The 8,303-nt window shown below is 37.3% G+C and overlaps 1 pseudogene; it reads left to right on the top strand.

The window, feature by feature from the left end:
• Window positions 1–7,944, top strand: part of LOC139039911 (large ribosomal subunit protein uL15m-like) — a 65,612-nt pseudogene extending 57,668 nt beyond the window's left edge.
• The last annotated feature ends 359 nt before the right edge of the window (window positions 7,945–8,303 follow it).

Here is an 8,303-nt window from a genome sequence, read left to right as displayed (position 1 = left end):
GCTGGCGCACGGGGCGATGGAAGCGGCCCTGCACTGCCCGCGCTTTCCGGGGACTGCTTATTCCAGAGGGTATTGGGATGGAGGTAGGGTTTCTGAGTCCCTGTTCTCCTTAACTGCAGAGGAAAATCTTCTCGCGTGGTCTCAACTCGTAATACGGTTTATACTTAAAAGCATAACTATGCTAGGGCGTAGGAGCGAAGTCGCACTGCAAAATGATTGTCCCGTTCAAAATTGGAATTAAAATGAAGGACTTTTCCAGTATAGCTTCATGGGAAAGAGTTGAATTGATTTATTCCGTTAGATGTCTCTTCAAATCACTAAATACAGCCAGAAAAGCTGTTAGGTGGCGTACTGTAATTTTGAAAATCAGTCCGTTGCCTTCGTGAAGTGACAGGAAGTAAATTAAGAAAAATGTTTTCTTTATTAAAAATTAATCTTTAAATAAAATAATATATGGGTAGCAATGACATATTTACAATTCCAAAATAAAATTTCTTAACTATCATGTAAGCTTTGTTTGTTGTGGATGTTTAACTCTAGGTTTTTTTCCGTTCGAGCCTGTTGTAGAATCCTTATCCCCATCCCATCCTTGGAAGTTTGCCTTTGAAACACAGCTTGCACTTTGGTTGCAAGAATTAGGTACATCTTCAGAGGCAAAGATGCTGATTTAGAGTGTTTGGACGCTAGAGCGGCTAGGACAGTGCTTGGCACAAGGTAGTGTTAGCTAGTACTGGTTGGTTGGATGAATAAATGGTGTAACAAAAAATATACAGCGAAAAGATGAGATACAGTTTATAAAAAGGCATCTGTAGATCATAAAATTTTGTTCTTTCCTTTAGGAAAGACGACCGAGGGGGCGGAGAAGAGGTAGAAGATGTGGCAGAGGCGACAGATAAAGGAGAACGACAGAGAGGAACCCGGCCCCGACTGGGCTTTGAGGGAGGCCAGACTCCATTTTACATACGAATCCCAAAATACGGGTTTAATGAAGGACATAGGTAGGTTGTTCTGCTTTTTAAAGTAGAAAGCCCTGTTTTTCGCTGAGAATCACCTAAAAAATAGCTTGGTAGAAATTGATAGTCACTTTGAAGCAAACTTTTGCCCCTGTTCCTCTGAAGTATCTTTAGTCGTGCCATTAGTTTGGAATAGTAGGGAAAAAAGCCCAGACATTGAGCCTGCAAAATGGAGATAATGATGCCTGCTCTCCTGGTTGTTTAGAGGCTTAGCAATAATATATATAAAAACCTGGCTCATTGTGATTACCCAATAAATGACAACTACCATGGTTACTTTGAGTTCCATTAATGCATAATTCAGATAGTGGGTTAAATTTTCCCCAGATTTGTTTGTTGATTTGTGTAAATGAGTGAAGTAAAATGCTTAAGAGGCAAATTATTTTTAGCAAAATAAAGGAAATGCTGGTTTTGTTTCGTTACCAAAAATCAAGCAGTATAACGTTTCTGTTGTAGTCAGGAGGGTCTTATTTTGTTACCATCTAAATTGTTGGAGGAAAATAGAGAACAAAACTTTTAAGTTGATTTGGAGAACTTAGAGGAAGAGAGTTGAGTTTTCCAACTGTTACTCTCTTGTTTTGTAGCTTCAGACGCCAGTATCAGCCTTTGAGTCTCAACAGGCTGCAGTATCTTATTGATTTGGGTCGAGTTGATCCTACTCAGCCTATTGACTTAACCCAGCTTGTCAATGGGAGAGGTGTGACCATCCAGCCATATAAAAGGGATTATGGTGTCCAGCTGGTAGAGGAGGTAAGTCTGGATTAGTATTTTTGGAGTTAGATAGGAGGCTATTTCTGATTTTCATATAATCTATACTCTGCCTCCTTTGTTTTTATCCCTTTTGAATTGTTATAACCATTACATAGTGGTGATTGTGTTTATACTCAGTTGTGGTTTTAGAAAGCCAGCATGATGACGTTGAGGGGCCTCTGTTCCCATGGTCCGGGAATGCTCTTCTCCCGTGTGTCCGTTCAGCTTGTTCCCTCCCTCCCTTTGGTTCTCTGTTCAGATCTGATAATATCAGAAAGGTCTTTTTTGATTTTCTTTTATAAAGGAACACTCAGCCCCCACCCGCTTCCCCCATAGTCGTACTCTGTCTGCATTACTCTGCCCGAAGTATTTTTTTCTTTGAATATATGAACACCTGATATTTATTACTAAGTAATGCATTTATTTTTCATTGTCTTCCTCAGTGTGATGTAAGTTCTTTGAGAGCAGGTACTGTGATTCATTCCTATGTTTGCAATATTGGAAATATTGGCTCATGATAATAACTCAGTATTTATGGAGGAAAGGGATCAAATCCAATTCTAATCGCAGTAAAGGACTTTTCTATTTATAGAAGTTGGCCAGGAATTTCATAAGCAAATAAACGTGTTGTTAAGTAACTACTCCTCCTTCTTGTTGTCAGTAATGTAACTGTGTGAGTAACTTAGTGTCCACTAGAGGGAGGCATATGTTTACGGAAAAACCTTTTAGATTCCTTTGAAAAAGTAAACCTTATGGATAAAGGATTTTCAAATAAGATGATTTGAAGATAGATTACCAAATATGCGATTAAGTCTCAGTATCCTACTCTGGGTGTATAAGGGAATGCACATGTAAATTGACATGGAAAAATCCGTGACCTCTTCAGCTGTTAAACTGCGCATCCCAGCAACTCACAGGTATGTGTCTATTAAACTAACAAAAATAATCCTGAAAACGACACCAGGGCAGTGGTTGTGTAAGTACAGTTCCACATCGTTTACAGCTCTGTAAATTGATTTCAGATTTGTAGTAAATAGTGGATAATAAGACTTTCTGATCCTTCAGCATAAAATTACCAATTTGGAAAGATATGTTTTCAAGGAAAAACAAAATAAACCTAACTGATAGAAAGACATTCCTAAAAATGCTTTTATAATACTTAAAATACTGAAACTAACCCCAATGTCCAAGGATGGGGAGTGGTCAAGCAATCTATGGAATAGTAATTAAAAAATCACAAATTATAGGGGCTGGCCCTGTGGCCTAGTGGTTAAGTTTGGCGCCCTCCCCTTCTGTGGCCTGGGTTCAGTTCCTGGGTACAGACCCACACCACTCGTCGACGGCCATGCTCTGGCAGCAACCCGCAGACAAAATAGAGAAAGACTGGCAACAGATGTTAGCTCAGGGTGAATCTTCCTCAGCAGAAAAAAAAAAAATCACAAATAATATGGCAAGACCTTACTTTATTGAGTCAAACGTACCATAATTATTAAAATGCAGGTCGGTATCATAGATGGAAAAAGTGTATCTTAGAATTGATGGAATATTTTTTAAATATATTAAAGGTTCATAATTAATAAAAGGAACTTGATTGGGAGCCAGCTTGTTTCAACCACACCAAAATAGGAAAAAATTCTTATCACTACATAAAGAATGGTAATGATGCCATCTTTTTATTTTTGTCAGAATCTGTTTTGAAATTAAAATATAGCACATCCTAACTAAAGTGATCAAAAGTAGAACTTAAAAAAGTTCAGGACTACATTTTTCAGTGTTGACCATGGTAGGGAAAGGTAAACTTATTTTCTGTCAGTTTAGAGGCTGTAATAAAGTCAATAACGAATGCAAAGTGAATTTCTGTTGTCCTTTGCTCACTTTTTTCCTAGAGAGGGTGACCCCTCCAAAGCTCAGATATTTTATTCTTTCGCTGATTCTAGCCCACTCGTCCCCCTCTTTAACCTTCTCTTGGCCTCTTGCTTATTGATGGATAGGAAGATAAGTCATGATCTGTATCCTACAGCGTAATGTGGTGGTTAAGAACACATACTGTGGCTGGACTGTCTGGGTTAGAATCCTAGCTTTGTGATTTTGGGCAAGTTATTTAACCTTTCTGTGCTTCAGTTTCCCCATCTGTGAAGTTGGTTTAGCAATAATTCTGTCATAGGGTTGTTAGGAGGGTTAAACAGCCAACTATTACCGAAGTACTGGGAATGGGTGCTTATATTGGTGTCTACGAAATACATCAAGTGAAAATATAGTCATCTCTGCTCACAGGGAAGGAAAATTGGTAAAAGAAGGGGGCCTAGAAGATGTAAAAGAATTTGATGTTATTTGATAGGACCTCAAAGCAGAAGTCTTTGAAGTAGAATTGCTGTTACATTGTGGGCATTTTGGAGGAGAAAACACAGTGTAAAAAGGAAGCTTGCCATAGTTAATTTACTTGTAGCCAAGCTATCTACTCACAGACTATTTTGACGTGTTACACGGTGCTGATACCTTTAAGGCGAAAGTTAATATTGAAGTACAGTTGGCTTCGGAACTAGCCATTGCTGCAATCGAAGAGAGTGGTGGTGTCGTTACTACAGCCTTCTGTGATCCCAGAAGTCTGGGTAAGCTTGCTCTGCAGTCATTTTCTTCTCTCCCTCTTTGTCTCATGCTGGCTGCATGTGAGGATTGTAAAGTCCTCATGGCTCTTTGACTTGCCCTTTCGACACCTCTGTTTTCTGTTTCAGGATTTCTTATTAGTGCTGTGGCTGGTGGGGCTCTGTCCTCTGATAGACCTCAGCCAGTAGGTCGTAAAAAGGTTTTGTTTTTGTTTTTGAACACAGGGCTTAAATACAATGTTACCTATGTCTAGAAACTCACTAATGGTTGGTAACCCAGGAGTAACTCTGACTTTCAAGATACAAACTTTTGAAAATTAAGCATTTCCATTTGTTTACTTGAAACAAGCTTATTTAATTAAAAAAGTTCTTGGAATTAAGTTCTCATCTTGGTCATATTTAAAAATTAATGATTATAAAATACCGTTATTAAAAGAAAATCATCATGTAAATAAAATAGTCAACATTTGCATTTCTCTTTTTTTAATTTAAAAATTGTTTTAGAAATTCTGTGCAAACCTGTTCCATTCTTTCTGCGTGGACAACCCATTCCAAAACGAATGCTTCCACCTGAAGCACTGGTGCCATATTATACTGATGCAAAGAATCGTGGTGACCTGGCGGATCCGGCCAAATTTCCTGAAGCAAGACTTGAACTCGCCCAGAAGTATGGTTATATTTTACCTGACGTTACTAAAGATGAACTCTTCAAAGTGCTTACTACTCGAAAGGACCCAAGGCAGATTTTCTTTGGTCTTGCTCCTGGACGGGTGGTGAATATGGCAGATAAGAAAATCCTGAAACCTACAGAGGAGAATGTCCTCAAGTATTACAGCTCATGAATTCCCTTCCAAGAAAGCAGAGTTGGAAAAGAGGACTGGAAAAGGAGGCAATGCGATAAAACAAAGAATTGGTGCGGTCACTGTGTTTGAGTGATGTCTACAACCTGGCTCTCAATAATACTTTCATCTTGGTCATTGTCTTATTTATTATCATAGTCATTATCAAGGAAACTCTGCCTAGCAATGGCTTAAACAAATTAGAGTTTTTTTCTTATTTTTTATCACCTAAGAAGAATTGGTAGTGATGGTAATAGCCACAGCAGTTCAATAATCTTGCAGTTTCTGTATCTGCAATTCTCAGGGCCTCTCCCCAAGACCCTAAGATGATCACCATGGCTTCAGTAAGAATAACCTTAAAGGGCAGGAAGCAGCGGGGAGAATGGTGCAAGCTATAGCTGCCCTGTTCATAAGGAAGCAAAAGTTTTCTCATGCCCACCCCTTGCAGACTTTCATATACATCTTATTATCCATAGCTGTGTCATTTGATTCCCTCTAAGGGCAATGAGGCTGACGCACTGAGACTTAACTATGCCTGCCTCTACAGTTGGTAGATGGGAGAGGCAGAACATCCTTGGGGATGGAAATTGATTAGCCAACCACTAAGGACTGCCAAAGTCATCAAAAAAGTTATTCATTCAGTATATATTTGTTGAATGTCAAGTATTCTAGGTTCTATTTAAATAACATAATATACATATATTTTATAGGGTACTTGATATTTACAAAATATATTTTTATAAATATAAAATAATTAAAAATACTTTAGAAAAGGTGCACTACTTCAAAAAAAGATCATAATAGAAGTTTTCAATGTACATTTTTTAAAATGTGCTTTCAAAAACTGTACCTAGGCATTCTGGAAAATGGAGTGAAAACAGGTATTGCAGTTTGAATGGTACTACGCTAGAAAACAAAAGTAGATAGTTGCAGCAAAAACTTGTAGATATAAAGATGTTTCTGTGAGAACATAAAGGGCTGATGTACCCATAATGCACATGACAGAGGGTTTCACAATGTGCTGCCAGGCACCGTAGCTTTTAGATACTCGTCGATCCGTTGCTGCTGCTGTTAAGTTGGTTTTTCTTACTAATGCAATAGGATAGACTTAGGGTAGATGATGATAACACATTGTGTCCTGTGAGAAAATATTGGGCCGTGGAAAAGAGAAAATTAAAAGGGATGATTTAATTTTGAAGTTACATATATGATCCTGAAAGAGAGAAACAATAGGAATAGTATTATCTTATAATAGCACAACTATTTATTTGGTAAATTTAAGACAACTGTTTAATATTATCTTTATTATGTTCAAGATTATCATTATTATGTTTAAGATATTATGTTTCTAAGACATAATTTTCACTCTGATCTCATTAGTAACAATATAACAAAAGTTGAGGCAAATTCATTTTTGTTTTCAATCTGAAAAAAGTCACTTTTGGAAGTTTCAAGAATGGAAAAAGTGCTATAAATGTGTTTCATTAAATTGTTGTTTTAAAAATGTATTTTGAAAGTCTACAACAATGTATGAACACACCATTTTACTATTAATTTCTTCTCCTGTACATATCCGTGAGACCAAAATAAAAATGGACTATTTTCCTGGCTAGATATGCATTTATTTCCTAAGGGAGCTCCTAATTGTGAAAATACTTGGGTGAAACCATCATCTCCATTCTGTGGATCCATTCCCAACGTCAGATGGAGAGACGAATGTGACTGGATTTCACCTGTTCAGCTTGTAGCCCCAACCTTTGTCTCCACTTGGAATAAAGTTGTGTACTTTCGCCATCAAAAGGAACTTCCCATTCACCATCTGGCCCTTCAGCAGTCCCCTAAGCACTAAAAATAAAAGTAAGACTAAACGGGTGAAATTAATTTTAATGATTTGTTTTAGTTAAGCCAATATTTCCAAGTATTGTCATTTCAATATGTACGTAGTGTACACTTAGTAATGAGATATTTGATCTTCTTTTTTTGTACTAAGTTTTCAAAATCCGGCTTTTACAGCATATCTCAATTCAGACTATCTGCATTTCAAGTGTTCAATAGCCAAATGTGGCTAATGGCTACTGTGTTGGACAGTCCAACTCCAGAGTATCTGGGATTTAGCTACTCTGTTTCCAGTTGACTAAAGCAGCACATCTACCGTGACAATCAAGTTCGGTGGTGGGTTAAAATAGTTCTATATAAATTGATGTGCATAATGAAGATGCATGCCTAATTAAAATACAAAACCACCTCCCCTTGGAGAGAAATCAAGCAGGTACCATAAGCCGAAACATAGACCACACATCAGAAAATATTTAGATAATCATCACAAATCTGCTTTTAATTTTGAAATATTTGAAACATAACCATCCAATATTAGAAGACTAACAGAAAATATTTGAAGTAATCCAATAGTACAAAATAGAGGCAATAAAAGTTATGAGTATTTAATAAATGTTGTGTTTAATAACATGGACAATATAGCCATGAAGTATCTTTAAGTAAAAAGAGTTAGAAGGCACTGTGTCTGATATTACTTAATTTTGGTAAAATAAAAATATTTATCATGATTTGAACAAATACATAGTAAAAAAGATTGAAAATCTATCGATCAAACTCTTCAAAATGTAATATATAGACGTCTGGTTTATGGAAATTTTGTATCTTTTCCACATGCTTATCTATGTTTTCTAAAGGCACCATTTTTTGTTCATAACAAAAAATAAAATAAGGCATGGCACTGTGCATGAGTAGCTAATCTGAAAAACCTTCCACTGTAAACGCCTGGATATGCAAGACAAATTATATCAAGCATTCTTGTACCTGCAAAATTGAGGTCATATAAAGGAAAGCACAATGCCTCGTTTTCCACAAAGAAGAAGGAGTTCAGAACAAGCTCAATGAGCATCCAGTGCTGAGGCTGGTGTACCGCTTCCCTAAGTTGATGGGTATGTGAGGATGGGTGGGGAGCTTCTCTAGAACCTAGAGGATTGGGTTTTACTATCCCTACAGGAAGAGGAACTCTGTACTGGGACCCTGAAGGATCCGTGTTTCACAATGAAACCCCTACAGTAAAACTAACCCTCAGTGAAAAACTTGGCTGA

This window comes from Equus asinus, chromosome 12, assembly GCF_041296235.1.
Source record: "Equus asinus isolate D_3611 breed Donkey chromosome 12, EquAss-T2T_v2, whole genome shotgun sequence".
Taxonomy (NCBI): domain Eukaryota; kingdom Metazoa; phylum Chordata; class Mammalia; order Perissodactyla; family Equidae; genus Equus; species Equus asinus.
Note: the sequence above shows the minus strand (reverse complement) of the source record. Positions and strands in the feature narration are given on the sequence as shown.